The 16,668-nt window shown below is 34.5% G+C and overlaps 1 protein-coding gene across 11 annotated transcripts in view; it reads left to right on the top strand.

Moving 5' to 3' along the window:
- Positions 1 to 424: 424 nt before the first annotated feature.
- The window catches only part of LOC131682154 (dual specificity tyrosine-phosphorylation-regulated kinase 2), a 382,133-nt gene continuing 365,889 nt past the window's right edge, over positions 425 to 16,668 (top strand). For 7 of the 11 annotated variants that reach the window (XM_058963403.1, XM_058963409.1, XM_058963404.1 and 4 more), the window contains exon 1: positions 426 to 990. The gene's annotated coding sequence lies outside the window, so the exon portion shown is untranslated. Of the gene's footprint in view, positions 991 to 16,668 lie in introns of all 11 variants that reach the window. The other 4 variants (XR_009304031.1, XR_009304030.1, XM_058963413.1 and 1 more) reach the window with 3 other exon arrangements.

Consider the following 16,668-nt stretch of genomic DNA (forward strand, 5'->3'; position numbering starts at 1 on the left):
CTTTATGCTGCACTTCTTAAACTTACTCACGATCCGTTCTCTCTCACTCTCGCGTTTAATCGAGATTGATAACAAACTCTATAGTGCCACAATCTGGTCGGAATTGTTGACGAGTCCGACGCTTCCGACAAAATTGGATCAATATTGTTACATTTTCGGTCCGACGTGCACCAGACAAACCATGCGGTTAAATATTCAACTCTTCGTTAAATTTTCCCAAACTCTCTTCAACTCTCATCAACCGCTCGTTTGTTATTCCGCTCTGCAATGCATATATGTTGCACGTATTGCCTCCCACCGGGACTAGACTGGCATGGCACCGCGCCACACAATTTTCGGATAACACGCTGCTTTTCCTCGTGTGCCCCGGCGTTGCTTACGCGCTCCAAAGTCTGCAATTTGCCAAAACGCTCTTTTGCAGCTCGAAGCCGCATCAGTCCCGGACACAACGCTGCACGGTACGGTTGAGATTTTCTGTTCAGTTCCGCTCTCTACGTGTGTATGTTTTTTGCCAAGAAATAGTGATTTTTCAAGTTTTTCTTAATATCAGCTAGCAGTAGGTAGTTCGGAAGTGGCAGGCAGATCCCTCGCGACAGGTCGTGCAAGTGTGGTTTCCTGGATTTTTTTCTGGTAAGGTAAGAAAAATCATTACCCATATTACGTGCTAAAATAAGAGGAAAATTCGCCATCCTGTTCCGGGAGTGTGAAAATTGGTGAGAAAAATTTAAGTTACGGAATCGGATACAAAATACCTTCTGAGTTATAATCTGGTGCCCTCTTCTGTTGTGGGTTAAGCTTGTTGACTGGTTACATCTGGTGTGATTAATTGAAAATCAGCAGGGTGAAACAAAGTGTAACAAACGAGGAAAACTAGTGGCAATTGTGTTGATAAATAACGAAGCTGATTCAACGAAGCATATTCCAGTGAAGTGCAGCTTCTGGAAGCAGAAAATTAACAATCCTTAACCGTGGACTACGACTTACGAAAAGGTATGTATTTAATCAATAATGAAACATATAATCAACGTTTTGTTGAAACAAAATATTCTACCAGACATGTCAGCTAAAAGCCGCAAAACCCCTCAAACAGTGTTGTTGCCGTACTCAATCTGGCCTTATAATACATTTTCTTTTAGTCAATTGTGTACAATCTATACCTCCACAGTGACGCTTGTCCCTTAAAAGCATCAGCACACAAAAGGATTTGAAATGAAAACAGTGGCACTTGGGAAAATGGAAAAATCCAACAACTGGCTGTATTTTTGATGTATAGTAGAACGACAAACCTCCTTCCATGCATTCGTTTTTAGTCCGATCCGGAGTAATGGAGTTGAGGAAAATCGGAGAAGGGAGGTGTAGTGTATAGTCAAGTGGGATAAAATCGTTTTTCAGTTGTCCCCGCATGTTCCATCTCACATTTCATTTTGGATGATTAAGAGGAAAACGGAGATACTTTTCAGGGTAACTCTGAAAAGAACGCAAATTTACCTCAATATGTAACCACCGTGACTGTATATGTCTAGATATACGAGTGTGTGTATATGTTTGCTTTTCAGGCGGGATTAAAATGCAGGAAGTTCTGTTTGTTTGGCTAGCGTCTAGTAAACTCCAGTGTCATATTCTAGGGGTGGTATTCCTTCTGACAGTATATGCAAGAACGAAATGAGTAGTAAGGGGTTGAGAGATGTGGGTTAATAATTTTAGCGCATATTTCAAAATTAGATTTTGGGCTTTTGAGCTATAGAAAATACTTCACCAGCCTAAATTTGCTTAACTATCGGCGCACAGTGGGACGGAATCAAAAAAAAAGCCGGACATTGATATTTGCGACGAAACTATTGACTATGGCACTTTGATGTCTTCGGAAAGGTTTCTTTATTTTTTAAGTAGTTTAATATAATGTTAGAAAATTTTGATTTAAGGGGGTGTATACGCAAATGAAAAAAATAACTTTGCAAGTTGTTGCCAAAATTGATAGTCATGTATGGAAAGTTTGTAGACGAAATGATTTTATGAAACTTTTTTGAAGTAGCGAAATAGCTATCTGTTAAGCGAAAAAAGTTATTGGATGAAATTGAAGTACAGGTCGGAGTACCTCCTTAAAAATTGTTTTTTTTATTGTAACTTTTTTATTTGTTTTTTTTTTACAGTTTTTCGAAGTTCTAGAAAGTTGTAGATGCTTTCAAAACACACCTTTTTGCGGAATAGACCAACTCGCTATCTCTTCGTTTTTAGGATGCATGCCCGTTTTTTGGTATTTTGGGGCTAACTTTAAGAGGTTTGTAGAGTAGCAGGTAGTAGCAGCTAAATTTATTTTTTGTTATTCAGCAAGGTATTTCGTTGCTTAGAATACTCGGTTATATTTATATCTTGTTCATCCAATGACGAAGAAGATAATTGGTAGGACACTGATGACTTATGAGCATGTTAATAACAAAAAATTAACTTTGAATGTCGGAATATATGGAATGAACTATAATATTTCACATGTTTACTAATTTCGCATAATAGTTTATTTTTCATGCTTCATAATACAAATAATTTTTTGAAACACTAGTCTATTTTACCCCACATTATTCCAGGGATCCTATTAGATCCTCCTATGATTTATATATGCATTAATGGGGTATTTCTTGTTGAATAACAAAAAAATAAATTTAGCTACTACCTATTACTCTGCAAACCATAGCCCCTTAAAGTTAACCCAAAAATACCAAAAAACAGGCATACATCCCAAAAACGAAGAGATAGCGAGTTGGTCTATTCCGAAAAAAGGTGTGTTTTGAAAGCATCTATAACTTTCTAAAACATCTAAAACTGTAAAAAATCAAATAAAAAAGTTACAATAAAAAACAATTTTTAAGGGGGTATTCCGACCTGTACTTTAATTTCACCCAATAACTTTTTTCGCTTAACAGATAGCCATTTTGCTACTGCAACAAAGTTTCGTAAAATCATTTCGTCTATAAACTTTCCATACATGACTATCAATTTTGGCAACAACTTGCAAAGTTATTTTTTCATCTGCGTATATACCCTCTTAAATCAAAATTTTCCAACATTATATTAAACTACTTAAAAAATAAAGAAACCTTTCCGAAGACATCAAAGTGCCATAGCCAAAAGTTTCGTCGCAAATATCAATGTCCGGATTTTTTGATTCCGTCCCACTGTGCGGCGTTAAGAAAATGCAAGGGTAATATCAGATACACAATCACAATAAAGTAGAATACACTCAAGGTTGGTATGCAGAATGCAATTTTTTACCTACTACGTCACTCCAAAGAACGGAACAAAACGAAACTTCGTCGCAGATTCAAATGTAGTGATGTAATGTACTGCTTGCTTCGACTCGCTGTGACCAGTGTGGTAATAATATTTTAGTCCAAAACTGTTCTGACGGTTCTACATGTTACTGTATTTCGATAAAATCAATTACTGCGTAAGTCACCCTTTTAATGCTTGTTTGTTGTTTAAAAAGAGTAGATATTTTTCCTAGACGTCTGGTAGGATCAAATGAGTATTCGAAACGAGCTAAGAAAAATTAATTGATAGACTTGCCTTGTTAGCAACGAATAGAATGTGGCTTAGGCCTTAAGGATGTATCCGCAACAGAATATAATGCATTCTTCTTATACTACAAATATAGTCTGTTCTAGGTGCGGTACGGAATACAATAATCGTTTTAATTTACAATATATCGTCACATTAAAAAAGTTTGCCTCAAATGGGGGTAGCGGCAAAGATATAGCGCATCTATATTGACATTTCACAAGTTGTTGCTATTCGCTTCAAGTGCTTATTATTGACGTCCCTGTCCGAAATAGGTTGAAAATTTCATTTTTTTCACAACACTTTCAAAAAATTTAAAGTAAATCGGATTTGTTAATGCAGGGTATACATATTTCGAAATTGAATATAGAATCGGTGTACATGCTTTTGACTAAATAGTGCAAAAATGTTGTTATTGTTATTCTGCATAATAAAAGTTACAGAGTTCGCAATTGTATTCTCTTTATGTTGTTTTTTTTCCAAAATAGAGAATCTAGAATTAAAATAAGCCGAACATGAGCAGAAGCTTCTTCGGCTACAAAAACAAAATTATTTAATTATTAGATTAAACAAATATTAAATTTCAAACCTCAATTTGTAGATGAACGACAATCGATAAGGCCAATTATTGGCCGCAGCACGATGCACTTGACGTGTTTGCGAATCCACCGCACTGTGGCGGATTTGCCCAAAAACCTGGCCAAAAGTCGAAAATTTTATTGTTGTACTTTGGGTTCTAGTACATATATTGTCCTTCAGATAGTGCTGCCGCATGCTATTTTAAGTGAAACGCTCCAAAATTTTCATATTTGAGGTTTTGGCACATCCAAACAGTTTAAACTATCGCGTTTTGTTCACATTTTTTTTTATCAAGCGCTCGAAATATCAATGTTATTCAAGTTTAGCTGGATTTTGATAAAAGTGCCGATTTCGATTATAGAATAATGGAAAGTTATGCTGACAGTATGTACTTTATTTATATGTATTGATGTCAAAAGATATTATTTTGTTTGTTTATAGAAAATGTCAATAACCTTCACGCTTTTGTAGCAGTCGTTTTCAACACATATTTTTGCTAAATTATTGAAATAATTTTTTTGTCCACGTATGTCCACTATGTTTCAAGGCAATTTGTGTTCCTTGAACGATTCTCTATTAGGAACATTATATAATTCTTGCCCGAATTTGCCCGTTTCTGAGTAATCTTTGATTAAGTGGGCCGAGGTCGAATTATAAGATTTTCTGTTTAAAATATGGACTCATACTTTTAATTACTGCTGCACCTTAGGTTGTCATAGCTAGTCGCACAATACTGCATTTTGATCAGGAAGAATTGTGTATTTAGTGGGGAAAATTTACTCAAGTTTCATAAACATGTTCAAAAGTTATCAAAAGTGGCACGCAAAAGATGTGAATAATTTTGGTCGATCTTATTGAAAACCAACGAGGTCAACAGAAGTGATCGCCAAATGTTATAAATTTCAAAAATCTATTACGAATATCATGCCCATACGTTACCGGGAAACAATGACGTTTAATCATACAAAGCAAAACAAATCTAGAGGTGAAATATATGACTGGATACTAGGAACGAAAATCAGTAAAGTAGTACAAAAGAATACTGGGATCTCCGGCCGTGGTTTGGCCATAAAGTTCACTTTGGCGTACACTCCAGCTTGGCGAATTTGTTTGTGAGAAGGTTGTCAGTCATAGTATGTCAGCAAGCATAACAACAAAACGTGGTTGCTCAAAACTATACCAGGAAGCAGTACAAGCATGTTCTGACCAAGTATAATGCATGCATTTATATGGATGCTTCATCGTAATAATGGACTTTGGACAAAACCTCGGTCTAAAAATTGAAATAAAACTATAAATCTTAGGGAATGTCATTTGTTTTCATATTTTGTTATATTCATTTTTAGTCACTGCAATTTGCATGTAAAACTTGTTGTCAATTTTCATTCCATACATTTCGTCGCAGAATCAAATTATTTTCTATAATTTAGAAAAATACTATTTGTCGTTCTTTGAGAAATATGTGCATCGGACAGTAATTGAATAATAATCGTACAGAGAGTTTAAAAGTTTTGTAACTATGTTATATAATATTTCAAAATACATAGTTTGAAATAACTAATAAAATCAATTCTCACAATAGCTACATCATCTAGACACCCAAACATCTTAATGCATCAAATCAACAAATTCTATCATTTAACCACACACTATTTAAAATTCGATGCATTGTAAACGTTATTGGCATACACTGGAACCATTAAATCTTCATTCATGAAAATTTACTTATATTTAGATTAAAATGTCGGCCATTTTGTATCCGCCATCATGAATTTTAAAAATCTGACATCAAAATAGTAATCTACACCCCAAAAAACCGTGGTATGTACCTTTGCAGGTCAATCAAAACCATATTCGACTTTTGGCCAGGTTTTTAGGGAAATCCGCCACTGTGCGCTGGTTGGTTTTGAAATAATTTGCTACCTATAAACATAGTTTCGAGTCATTTCGATGTTCAGGTTTAAAAGGTTTTAAACAAACTATCTATTACAGAAGGCATAGAACATTACTTTCGATTGGTGAAAATGTGAAATAGTTCACCATATACAGGGTGTTTGGTTCATGGTTAAGAATCTCTCGGGGGGTGATAGACTGCCATATTTGGAGAAAAAAATTGTTCTACACATACCATCAAATCTCAACCGTTACAGAGTTATTGAACTTTTTGTGTAAAAAACTTATTTGTCTTAAAATACCTCTAACTTTAAAAGTATACTTTGTATTTTAAATGTTTCAGTTCCATTCGAAAGGTGAGAAAATTTTCTATTGAATGGTGTTCTCATATCTTTTAAGTAATTAGTTTTAATTACCTTTTAACTGTAAAGTAGTTAAAAGTTAGTGTTTTTGAGGAGGTTTTTGCTAATTTTCTCGAAATAATGAAGTATGATTATAGCAATATCCAGTATCCAAAAGTTGAGTTTTAGGACGATTCATAATTTGTTCTTGGACGTCATATTTCTATCTCTTCTCATTTCTTAGTAATTTCATTACTATACTTTTCCCGTAACCGACTTGCAAGTGCTTAAAAGACTCTAATCTAAAAAATATGTTCTATATCATTATTTACAAGATTTCATTGGAAAGCTGAGAAAATTTCCTATCAATGTATGTACAAATGTCTTTTAGTTAAGTGTACTAAATGATTTTTTACTAACGAAATAACTCAAAATTTGTGTTTTTTTGGAGAGTTTTTTAATTATTCTAATTATTAATCAACAAAATTTATCGTTACTATTGTTCATTTGATGCCCCTTAATGTTCTCTATAACTTTTAATTTGACACTTTATCTACATCTCTTTTCATTTTGTGCTATTTAATAGTAAACACAGCATGAGCTCGCCACAAATGTAGTGGGTTCGAAATCGTTATTTTTGCATATGAAACGATGTGATAAAAACGATTTTGCGTCGAAACCAAAAGAGATAATTGAATGGAGTCAAAGAAAAAACTGTAGAGCTTGCTGAGATGCATTATTTCCATGATAATAATGGTGATGTTTATAATTTACTATTTTAAGAAAATTCACGAAAATGCTAAAATTGCACTAACTTTAAACTAATTTACTTTTAAAAGAATACTAAATTCACTTAACTGAAAGGTATTAATACATTTTTCACTGTAAAATTTTCCTGGCTTTCGAATAAAAAGAAAAAAAGTACAATAAGTGCCGTAATTTTTCAATTAGAGCTGGTACTAGTGAAAATGAGATAAAAATATCCAAGTTGAATAACCCAAAATCATGAAAATAAGAAAAGGTAAGTGTATCATGTCAAAGAACAAATTAAGCAGCTCATCAAGACTAACAATCTGAATTATTAAAATGATGAGGTTAACTATTATGATTTTCAAGAAATGAACGAAAAATCGTCTGAAATTGTTTAATTTTCAATAAATTACTTTGAAAAGGCTATTTAAACTCATTAGCTGAAACATGTGAGGGCATCACTCAATGCGAAATTTTCTCACCTTTCGAATGGAACTAAAACATTTAAAATACAAAGTATACTTTTAAAGTTAGAGGTATTTTAAGACAAATAAGTTTTTTACACTAAAAGTTCACTAACTCTGTAACGGTTGAGATTTGATGGTATGTGTAGAACAATTTTTTTCTCCAAATATGGCAGTCTATCACCCCCCGAGAGATTCTTAACCATGAACCAAACACCCTGTATGTGGAGTAAAAACCCAGGACAGCCGAACATCCATCACGCTAGCGCTCACTCTACCTGACGAAATTCTTCCCAAGTTTTCGGTAATCACAAAACATTTTTTGGTGTCTAGCAGACAGAGCTTTTTCTTTCGTGAGAATTCGATCGTAGTTATTGCTACACCACAGCCAACACTTCAAGCTATTGTTGGAGAAATTGGCTATTCTCAATAAAGCAGATGGGAAGAAATCTTTTAAATTATTCTATGAAGGACCAACGAGGAGTCATCAGTCGCAAATGTACGCCAGTGAAGTAAAGTAGAAACATCAACCCCCTACGTAGCTTCCTTGAGCTATTCATGGCGAAATTCAAATAAAAAAAACCAAGGTTGATCGATGAGGCTAATCTGGCCACCAGACCTAGCAGAATTATAACAGCGTCATATTGTCTTCCAAGCGGACTGCATTCATATGATTTTTCTCAGAACTTAGAAAACGAAATGGAAAACAGAATTCCCCGCCGCATATTCCTATCTACGCCCCTATTAAAATACAGAAAACCAGAATTTGTCCGGGATTAGGTTGGCGATCTTCTGAGTGATTGCATAACCTTTCTATATGAGAAAGGCAAATATATGCCAAAATTCAAAAAAGTCAATTTCCGTCAAAAATTTGTTGTCGAGATTTCATTAAATAGCGACGTTACGTACATTTTAAAGACATATCAAAACCAAGATCCCTGTTTGTATTGACAAGGATATTACGGAAATCCACGTACATTATTTGGTACCGCGTACCAGCTTCGAGTTCATTAATAAAAATCATGTCGATAAACGGAGGAGTGGAATCTGTTAGTGCGACTTTGAAATCCAAGATGGCGACTTCCGGTTGAGCAATATTTTCGATAACCCTAACAATATGGGTATTTTGGGGCTTGCCAAGTAGATGCTGAAAATGGACAATTGGAACTTTTTCCAAGTTCAATATGACGATTGGCAGTTAAGAAATATTCTTGATAACGAACAATATGGGTTCTATTTCGATCATGCACTCATCAACCCTACCCCGAAAATACCCATATTGTTAAGGTTATAGAGAATTGGATTTCAAAATAGTTCAAGACATCGATTTCCGTCATGCACTCGACAACTCCATTCCTAAAATATCCATATTGTTGAAGTTATAGAGAATTTATCTAAACCGGAAGTCGCCATCTTGGATTCCAAAACGGCTCAAGACATCGATTTCCATCATGCACTCGTCAACTCCATTCCGAAAACACCCAACTTATATTTACTAATATTAACTAATAATACATAGGTGTATAACTTCTTGCTGTAATGTACGAACTCAAACTTTCCAAAAAGAATTCGTTGTTTCGAATTTAGTTCGTAAAAAAAGAGTTCATTATTTCGAATTTAGTTCGTAAAAACGCTTTTAATCCACATAACAGTGTGATGAGACATTTCTTATAACTCTTATCACTCTCTTCGGGTATTATATCGTTTGAGAACATTTAGAACTTGATGCTTCGCGATGTTTTTGATAACACATACTACATGGGATAGTGGCAGGACTCAGAGAATCGCTCAAATCAGCATAGGACAACATCAGTGCTAGAAATCTCAAACCAAATCAATGGGAAAGCGAAAAAATGGCCCATAAAATAGACATACCAATGAATTATTGTATATGCTCTGTTAATAAAATATCTATATTGTGGTGGGAAAACTGAATTTTCCTAAAGGGGTTATGTATATTGTACTGAGCCAAAAAAATCGATTTTTTTAATCGATTTGAAGTTTATACTTTACTCAAATTTACAACGCGACTGAGAACTAAGAAATCAACGCTTTTTCTTGAAAAAGCGATAGTAGCAGTGACACCATTCAAAAAAAATCAACAGTGAATATTTCCATACTTGGTTTTATTTCCAATTTAAGAACTATTGTGTTTTTTACATCCTAGATTGCATGATTCAGTGATCGAAACCTTTCAAGTGGCATCGCAACTTAGGCGTATGGGCACATATCTCAGATTAACTGATGGTAATGAAATTACTGCTGATCCAAAGCGGTTAAACGATATAATTATTGATTACTTTACCAACCTTTTTGATGTTTATGAGAATGTTGAACCAGCAGAAGGAAACAACCCCCTAGAAAATGTGGATGAAAAATTGAATAATGATGATCGAAGGATGCTTATTGCTCCAGTATCCGAAGAGGAATTAGTGAACACACTAAAATCTTGTACCAAGAAGAAATCACCGGGTCCTGACGGGTTGACGTACGAATTTTACTTGAGCCACCTTGACATACTGAAAGATGAAATAATTAATGTTTATAATGGCTATTTACAAGGTAATATTATACCGCCAAAAGAGTTTACAGCTGGGGTAATTACACTAATTTTCAAAACGGGAGATTCCACTAAACTTGAAAATTATAGGCCAATAAGTTTACTAAATGCAGACTACAAACTTTTCACAAAAATAATAGCCAACAGAATAATGACTTTACTAGGAAAAATTGTTGGTCCAGGGCAAGTGGCATGCTCGCCCAGAAAATCGTGCATAGATAACCTGAAGAATATTCGTAGATTGATAACAAAAGCAAATCAGAACAAACGAGTTCGAGGATTTCTGGTGAGTCTCGACCTGCAAAAGGCCTTTGACAGTGTAAATCATCAGTTTCTATGGAATATACTTCTGAAATATGGATTTCCAGAAAAGCTAATAGCGTGTTTGAAAAATCTTTATTCGACAGCCACATCATCAGTTTTATATAATGGATTTATCACTAAAGAGATTAATATAAAGTCTTCAGTTAGACAGGGATGCACCATGAGTATGGTGCTGTTTGTTATTTACATAGAGCCTTTGTTGTGTAAACTACAAAGCAGCATCGGTGGCATTCTGGTATTCGACAGATTTGTAACTGTCACTGCTTATGCAGACGATCTGACCATCTTCGTTCAGAACGAAAACGAGTTCGATTTGATGCTTCAAATTGTAGACTCCTACAGAATGTACTCTAAGATCCGTTTGAATTTACAAAAGTCATCATTTATTAGAATCAATGGATGCAAAGGTGGCCCATTCACAATTAAAGAGGTCGAAAAGCAGATAATATTAGGTGTGTCGATAAGGGGAAGATGGACAAATATTATAAAGGACACTTATGCAAAACTTATCAGTAACCTGCAAAGACAAATAACAAATAGCAGAATAAGAAACATGAACTTCATAGAAAAAATTTGGTTTGTAAACTCATTTGTGCTGTCCAAATTATGGTATATTGCCCAAGTATTTCCACCTAGTAACTTACATTTGGCCAAAATAAGATCAGCGATCGGTCGGTTTATATGGGGTAACAACATTTTCAAAGTCAATAGAAACCAACTTTATTTAAGGCCTGAGGATGGCGGAGTGAATTTGGTTGACCCCGAAAGCAAAGCTAAAGCACTGTTTATAAAAAACATACTGTATGATCACGATGGAAATGAAAACCTCGATGAAAAATACTTACTAGAATTAGTACAACTAAACATGCTGACAAGGAACGGTAAAGATTGGATAGCTGAAGCCAAAACGATTAAACAGAAATTCAATTTGGTAAGTGTAAAATTGTTATACTGGTATTTTGTTGACAAACGGGAAATTAATCCATCGGTAGAAGACAAGTTTCCTCTCGTTCAGTGGGAAATAGTTTGGGAAAACATCGGCTCGAATTTCCTGTCATCGGAGGACGTATCAAAGTTGTACTTTTTAATAAATGATTTGATACCAAATAAACAAAAACTCATGAGCCACAATATTGGTCAACTTCAAGATGCAAATTGCGATATTTGCTCAGACATAGACGATAATACCCATCGCGTTAAAGGGTGCACAAACGCACGGATAATTTGGGAATGGACAAAAAATGTAATCAACACAAAACTTAAAATAAATTTTACAAAATTGGATGATATTCTTTCATGGAAAATAAACCCTAGAAACCAAAGGCAAAAAACAGCACTATGGCTAGTAAGTCGAATGGTAAGCTACAATCTAAAGTCAGGGAACGGTAGTCTGTTTATATTTCAGAAAGGATTGAGGGAAATGCGATGGAACAACAGAAATGTTTTTAGAAAACATTTTGGTAAATTTGTGAACCTCTGTTATTAGATACTAAGATAAATAGGCGCAGATGAGAATGATGTAAATGCAAAATAATGTAAATAAATAGTATTTTCTTTAATAAAAAAAAAAAAAAAAAAAAAAAAAAACCCAAAACTTCATAAAGTATTTGAAATTATTAAATTAAAATTTGTGTTTGCTGTTGAAATTGACAAAATGATAGTATATATAGTATATAGTCCCTTTGGCGTTGGTTAATTTTTCGGTCCCACCTATCAGCATTGAAGTATCGCCCTTACGTTTTTTTACAATACCAATTTTACAATTTGTGGGAGTTTGGTGAAAATCGATCTTACTGTCCAAACGGCATAATTCCGAAACCGTAATTTTTGAAGTTTTAAAATTATGCAGAAACAATTTTTCAGAAAATAGTAACAGAGTTCGTGTCTTTAGCGAATTTGTTGAGACTTTATTGTAGTCATGAATATTAACCTGAGAAAAATCACCATAAATACTTCTTGGACGATATACCGTCAAAAATTTTTTATCAAATGATGCGCTGTTTGACGTTTGTAAAACTCATCGAAGATACTAAACCTCCGAAATCGGCGGTTTCAAAATGATGCTATCTTGACCTTAAATTACTGTTTTTGAACATTTGACCTATACATATAATTGGTCATTCAACAAAAATCAAATGCTCATCAAAATCGATCAGGACCTGCTAGAGTCGAATGGAAATCGTCATTTTTCATAAATTTCTCTCTACATTCGAAAAGTGTTATCCTCGTTATTAATCATATTACGTTTTCGTCTCAACTCGACGCATTCCCAAAATAAAAACCTGTTTTGATCCACCTAGTGGTGCAATTGTGCTTTTCTCATTTGTCCAGACTACGATTCCATGGCTGGTTATGTTCAATACGATGGTGGAAAAGAATATTACATGTTCAGTACGATTTGCACATACGTACAATGGATCGACAGCCACGATCTTGAGATACTATGTGATACTGAAACATCGCTTGACCGCCGCTGGTTTCAAGCGATGTTTCATTATCACATAATAAGATCCGGGAGGTCCGGGTCTCGCCGAAAATTTTCAACTTGTTAAGAAATTTTAAACTAGTTTTAATTTTAAAACAGCAACCCCTCACTGCATACTCCCTCCGGGCCAGTATGATTGACGATTTTTAGAGTGATTGCATAACCTTTCTATACGAGAAAGGCAAAAAAGTCCAAAAAAATCATTTTTTTTCAAACATTATTTTTTCGAGTTTATATCAAATCTTCATGCATTATAAAGTCATTTGGCATCAAAAATACAAATTTGATTTTGAAAATTTTTCATTTCAGTTTATGTGGGAATTTGCTGTGTGATTGCACTCTTCAACTCGTAGCTCCGGAACCGGAAGTCCAATCAATAAAAAAATCAATTGCAGCCGATGGGAAGGTTGTACCTCTCATTTGAGACTAACTTTGTGCAAATCGATCCAGCCATCTCTGATTAACAGAGGTCACATTTTTTTCCACATACACACATACATACATACACATACATACATTTTCCTATCTCGACGAACTGAGTCGATTAGCATATGACACTCGGCCCTCTCGGTCGGGATTAGATTGACGAATTTTAGAGTGAATGAGAAAGGCAAAAACATTTTTTGCAAATGTTTCATAGACATTAAATCAATTTTAACTTCGCTTCCTATTAAATAAAGACCCCCATTACAATACATCTCTACAAAAGCGAGCTCAATTTAAAAAGAAATCTGAGGATTATGATTGATTACAGAACTCTGGAATTTTCTATTGGAATGTTTTCAGGCAGGAATTTGATATTGATGCTATTAGGTAACTGTGAAATCAAGACCAATAGATCAATTACATATCAGGACCCCATTCCGACAATTTATCAAAAGTCCTCATGATGTTTACAACAACAGGTTATCAATGTACGGATCAGATAATTGTTATTGTAATATTGAATTAAATCAGTCTGCATCAATAAATTTACAACTTCAATCCAATATTTTTTTTGGATGTGGTGGGGGGGGGGGGGGGGTTGTATGGTGTTAAACCCCAAAACCTTCTCTTGGCTACGCTGTTGCTTGGAGTTATTTATTTCATTTTTCATTTTCCGATATGTTTCATATCGATCAGATGGTTATAAGTTAGAAAAATTGCAGTCAGAAGGTTCGTACAAATGAACATTTTGCACTGATAAGTTATCAAGTTCCTTCCAGACAACTTGGAAGTGTTCGGTGATTATTTCTAGCGGTTGTATATAGAAAAATGAAATACAAATTTCGTTTTATCGAAATAATGTTTGGCTTAATTCAATGGATTATGGCTATATTGAACAATAAATAGGCGACAAAAGGTAATCCACAAACAACAAGCCATAACTTTTAAAGTATTCAAAATAGATAGTTTAAGTCTTCAGTAAAGTTATTCGCAAAAGTAAGAGCTACAAATTTGCTGAAGGCATCATTTCGATATAATCACATCCAAGAAAATTTGTGAAAATGTCTCACTCATAGGGGGATTAATCAGCAAAAGCACAATACCAAAAGAAAGGGCGTATTACCTCCATTAAATTCTCCGAAGATACTATTGACCTAAAATAAGCCGTTTTGGTGTTAATAATAGATTACATGTTTTTGGTCATATTTCTGGCAATTCGTCCGCATTTAATGTTAAATATCTCTTTTGATAATAGTCCGATTTCAACAATCTATAGCTTGTTCGAAAGGTATTCGTTAAAGCTGTCCGTTACATACACACACACAGACACACACACACAGACATTGTCCCAAATCGTCGAGCTGAGTCGATTGGTATATAAGACTCGACCCTCCGGGCCTCGGAAAAAATCTTGAAAGTTTGAGCGAATTCTATACATTTCTTTTATAAGAAATGTAAAAAAGTTACGTAAATCGAATATTACGTAAAAATAGAGTTCGTAAATGGAGGTTTCAGTGTACGTATAGAGGTGATATTCTTCATGTTCTAGTTATTTTCCATCAGCCTTTTTCCGCGACGAAGCCAAAGACCGACACCAGAGAGATGACACCTCTATCTGGACTAGATACACAGATAAAATATATTCGTAAATCGCTACGAATTAGTTTCGTACAGACAATTTTCATAAATTAAGCGAATTTTTCGTACACATGATGAATCTTTCGTAGTTTTATTGAAACACTTTTGTTTTTTATTACGAGTTTTTCGTGAAAACCACGAAGCGACTTTCGTTGGCTTATTACGAAACGGCTTCATTAGGCAAACGAATTGTTCGCTACTATATACAAAAGCCTTTATAATATTTACTGGCAGAATTCGTCAAACCGTCAACGTCAAAAGGTAGAGATCAGAGCTGACATTTATACAGATTTATCTGTATTATATAGATTTTTAAGCTCAGATACAGACCTAATACAGAATACAGATTTTCAATAAACAATGCAGATTTATATAGGTTTTTTTGAAATTTTCAATTGACAACCTTATTGACGGGCGCTTCTCGCAGTCGTAAATAAAACTTTTATTTTGATTACTAATCTTCATTAGCTTAAAAGGAAATCTTTTAATTTGATTATTATTCCTGATTAATTTAAAAGTTTTACTTTCAACCTGACAGTAGGCGTTGATAGTTTTTTGCTAAGAGCGGAACACTCTTACTTTTACCAATATTTTTTTCTGTGTGTATATGAACGGCCATTTCTTCAACAATTTATTGTCAAATGAACTATAACACTTTCAAAAACTCCTGAGCCGGGAAATGTACAGATTACTTCGACGTGCTAATTTTAAACCCTTTATTAATGTTTGACTTTATAGTAGACAATACTTAAAAGTTTAAAATGGGCATCAATTGTCAAAATTCTTTTTCTTCAATGAATACAGACAAATGGCAGCTGGCAGCTCTGGTAGAGATGGAATGTGGAGTCCTTGTTACTATATTCAGATAAATTTTTGATCATCACGACGGTCTCGGTCTGACTATTTAGTAACAGTATCCGTGTCCAGCGGTATCAGGAAGATTTTCTGAACCTCTTTCTCTTCCAATTAATCCAGAATCAGGAGCAGTACGGATTCGGTTGGATTTAATTGAGCCAGCGCGAACTGTTCGTTGGTATTGTATGAATAAGTTTGAGTTTTTCTCTGTCGGAGCAATGTCAAAGTAATATCCTATTAAATACGACAACTTCTCTTAGATGAACGAAATAAATTCGTGCGACCAAAGAAATTGTTCGTAATATAAAGAAACGTTTATTGAAATAACATTTCGTTTCATCCATGAAAAATAATGTCGTTATTAACGATATCATTCGTGCAGTGTACTCTAAATATGTAAAATTTACGAAAACTTTCGTTCACCAAGCGGCCATTTTTGTTCATGAAATGAACGAAACCTACTGTTTACAATGTACGAAAATACTTCGTTGCAGTAAACGACAGATGAACTCATGCATTGCATGATCAATTTCATTATATGTACGAATTTTTATTATCAGTGTATCGATCCATCAACTAATGGGCCGGGGAAAAACGGCTTTACTTTCCTTCCGAAGGAAGACGTGACCACAGATTTTTTCACCTCAGCAAAATCTCAACGATCTCGGTTGGAATTGAATCTAAACCAACTGGGCTGGGTGGCGGTCACGCTTACCACTCAACCACCGGCGCTGCACAGAGGAGTAACTGGGGTCAAATCCTGACCAAAATTATTTTTTGTTGCAATTGCTGTGGCTTAAA

This window comes from Topomyia yanbarensis, chromosome 2, assembly GCF_030247195.1.
Source record: "Topomyia yanbarensis strain Yona2022 chromosome 2, ASM3024719v1, whole genome shotgun sequence".
Lineage (NCBI taxonomy): Eukaryota > Metazoa > Arthropoda > Insecta > Diptera > Culicidae > Topomyia > Topomyia yanbarensis.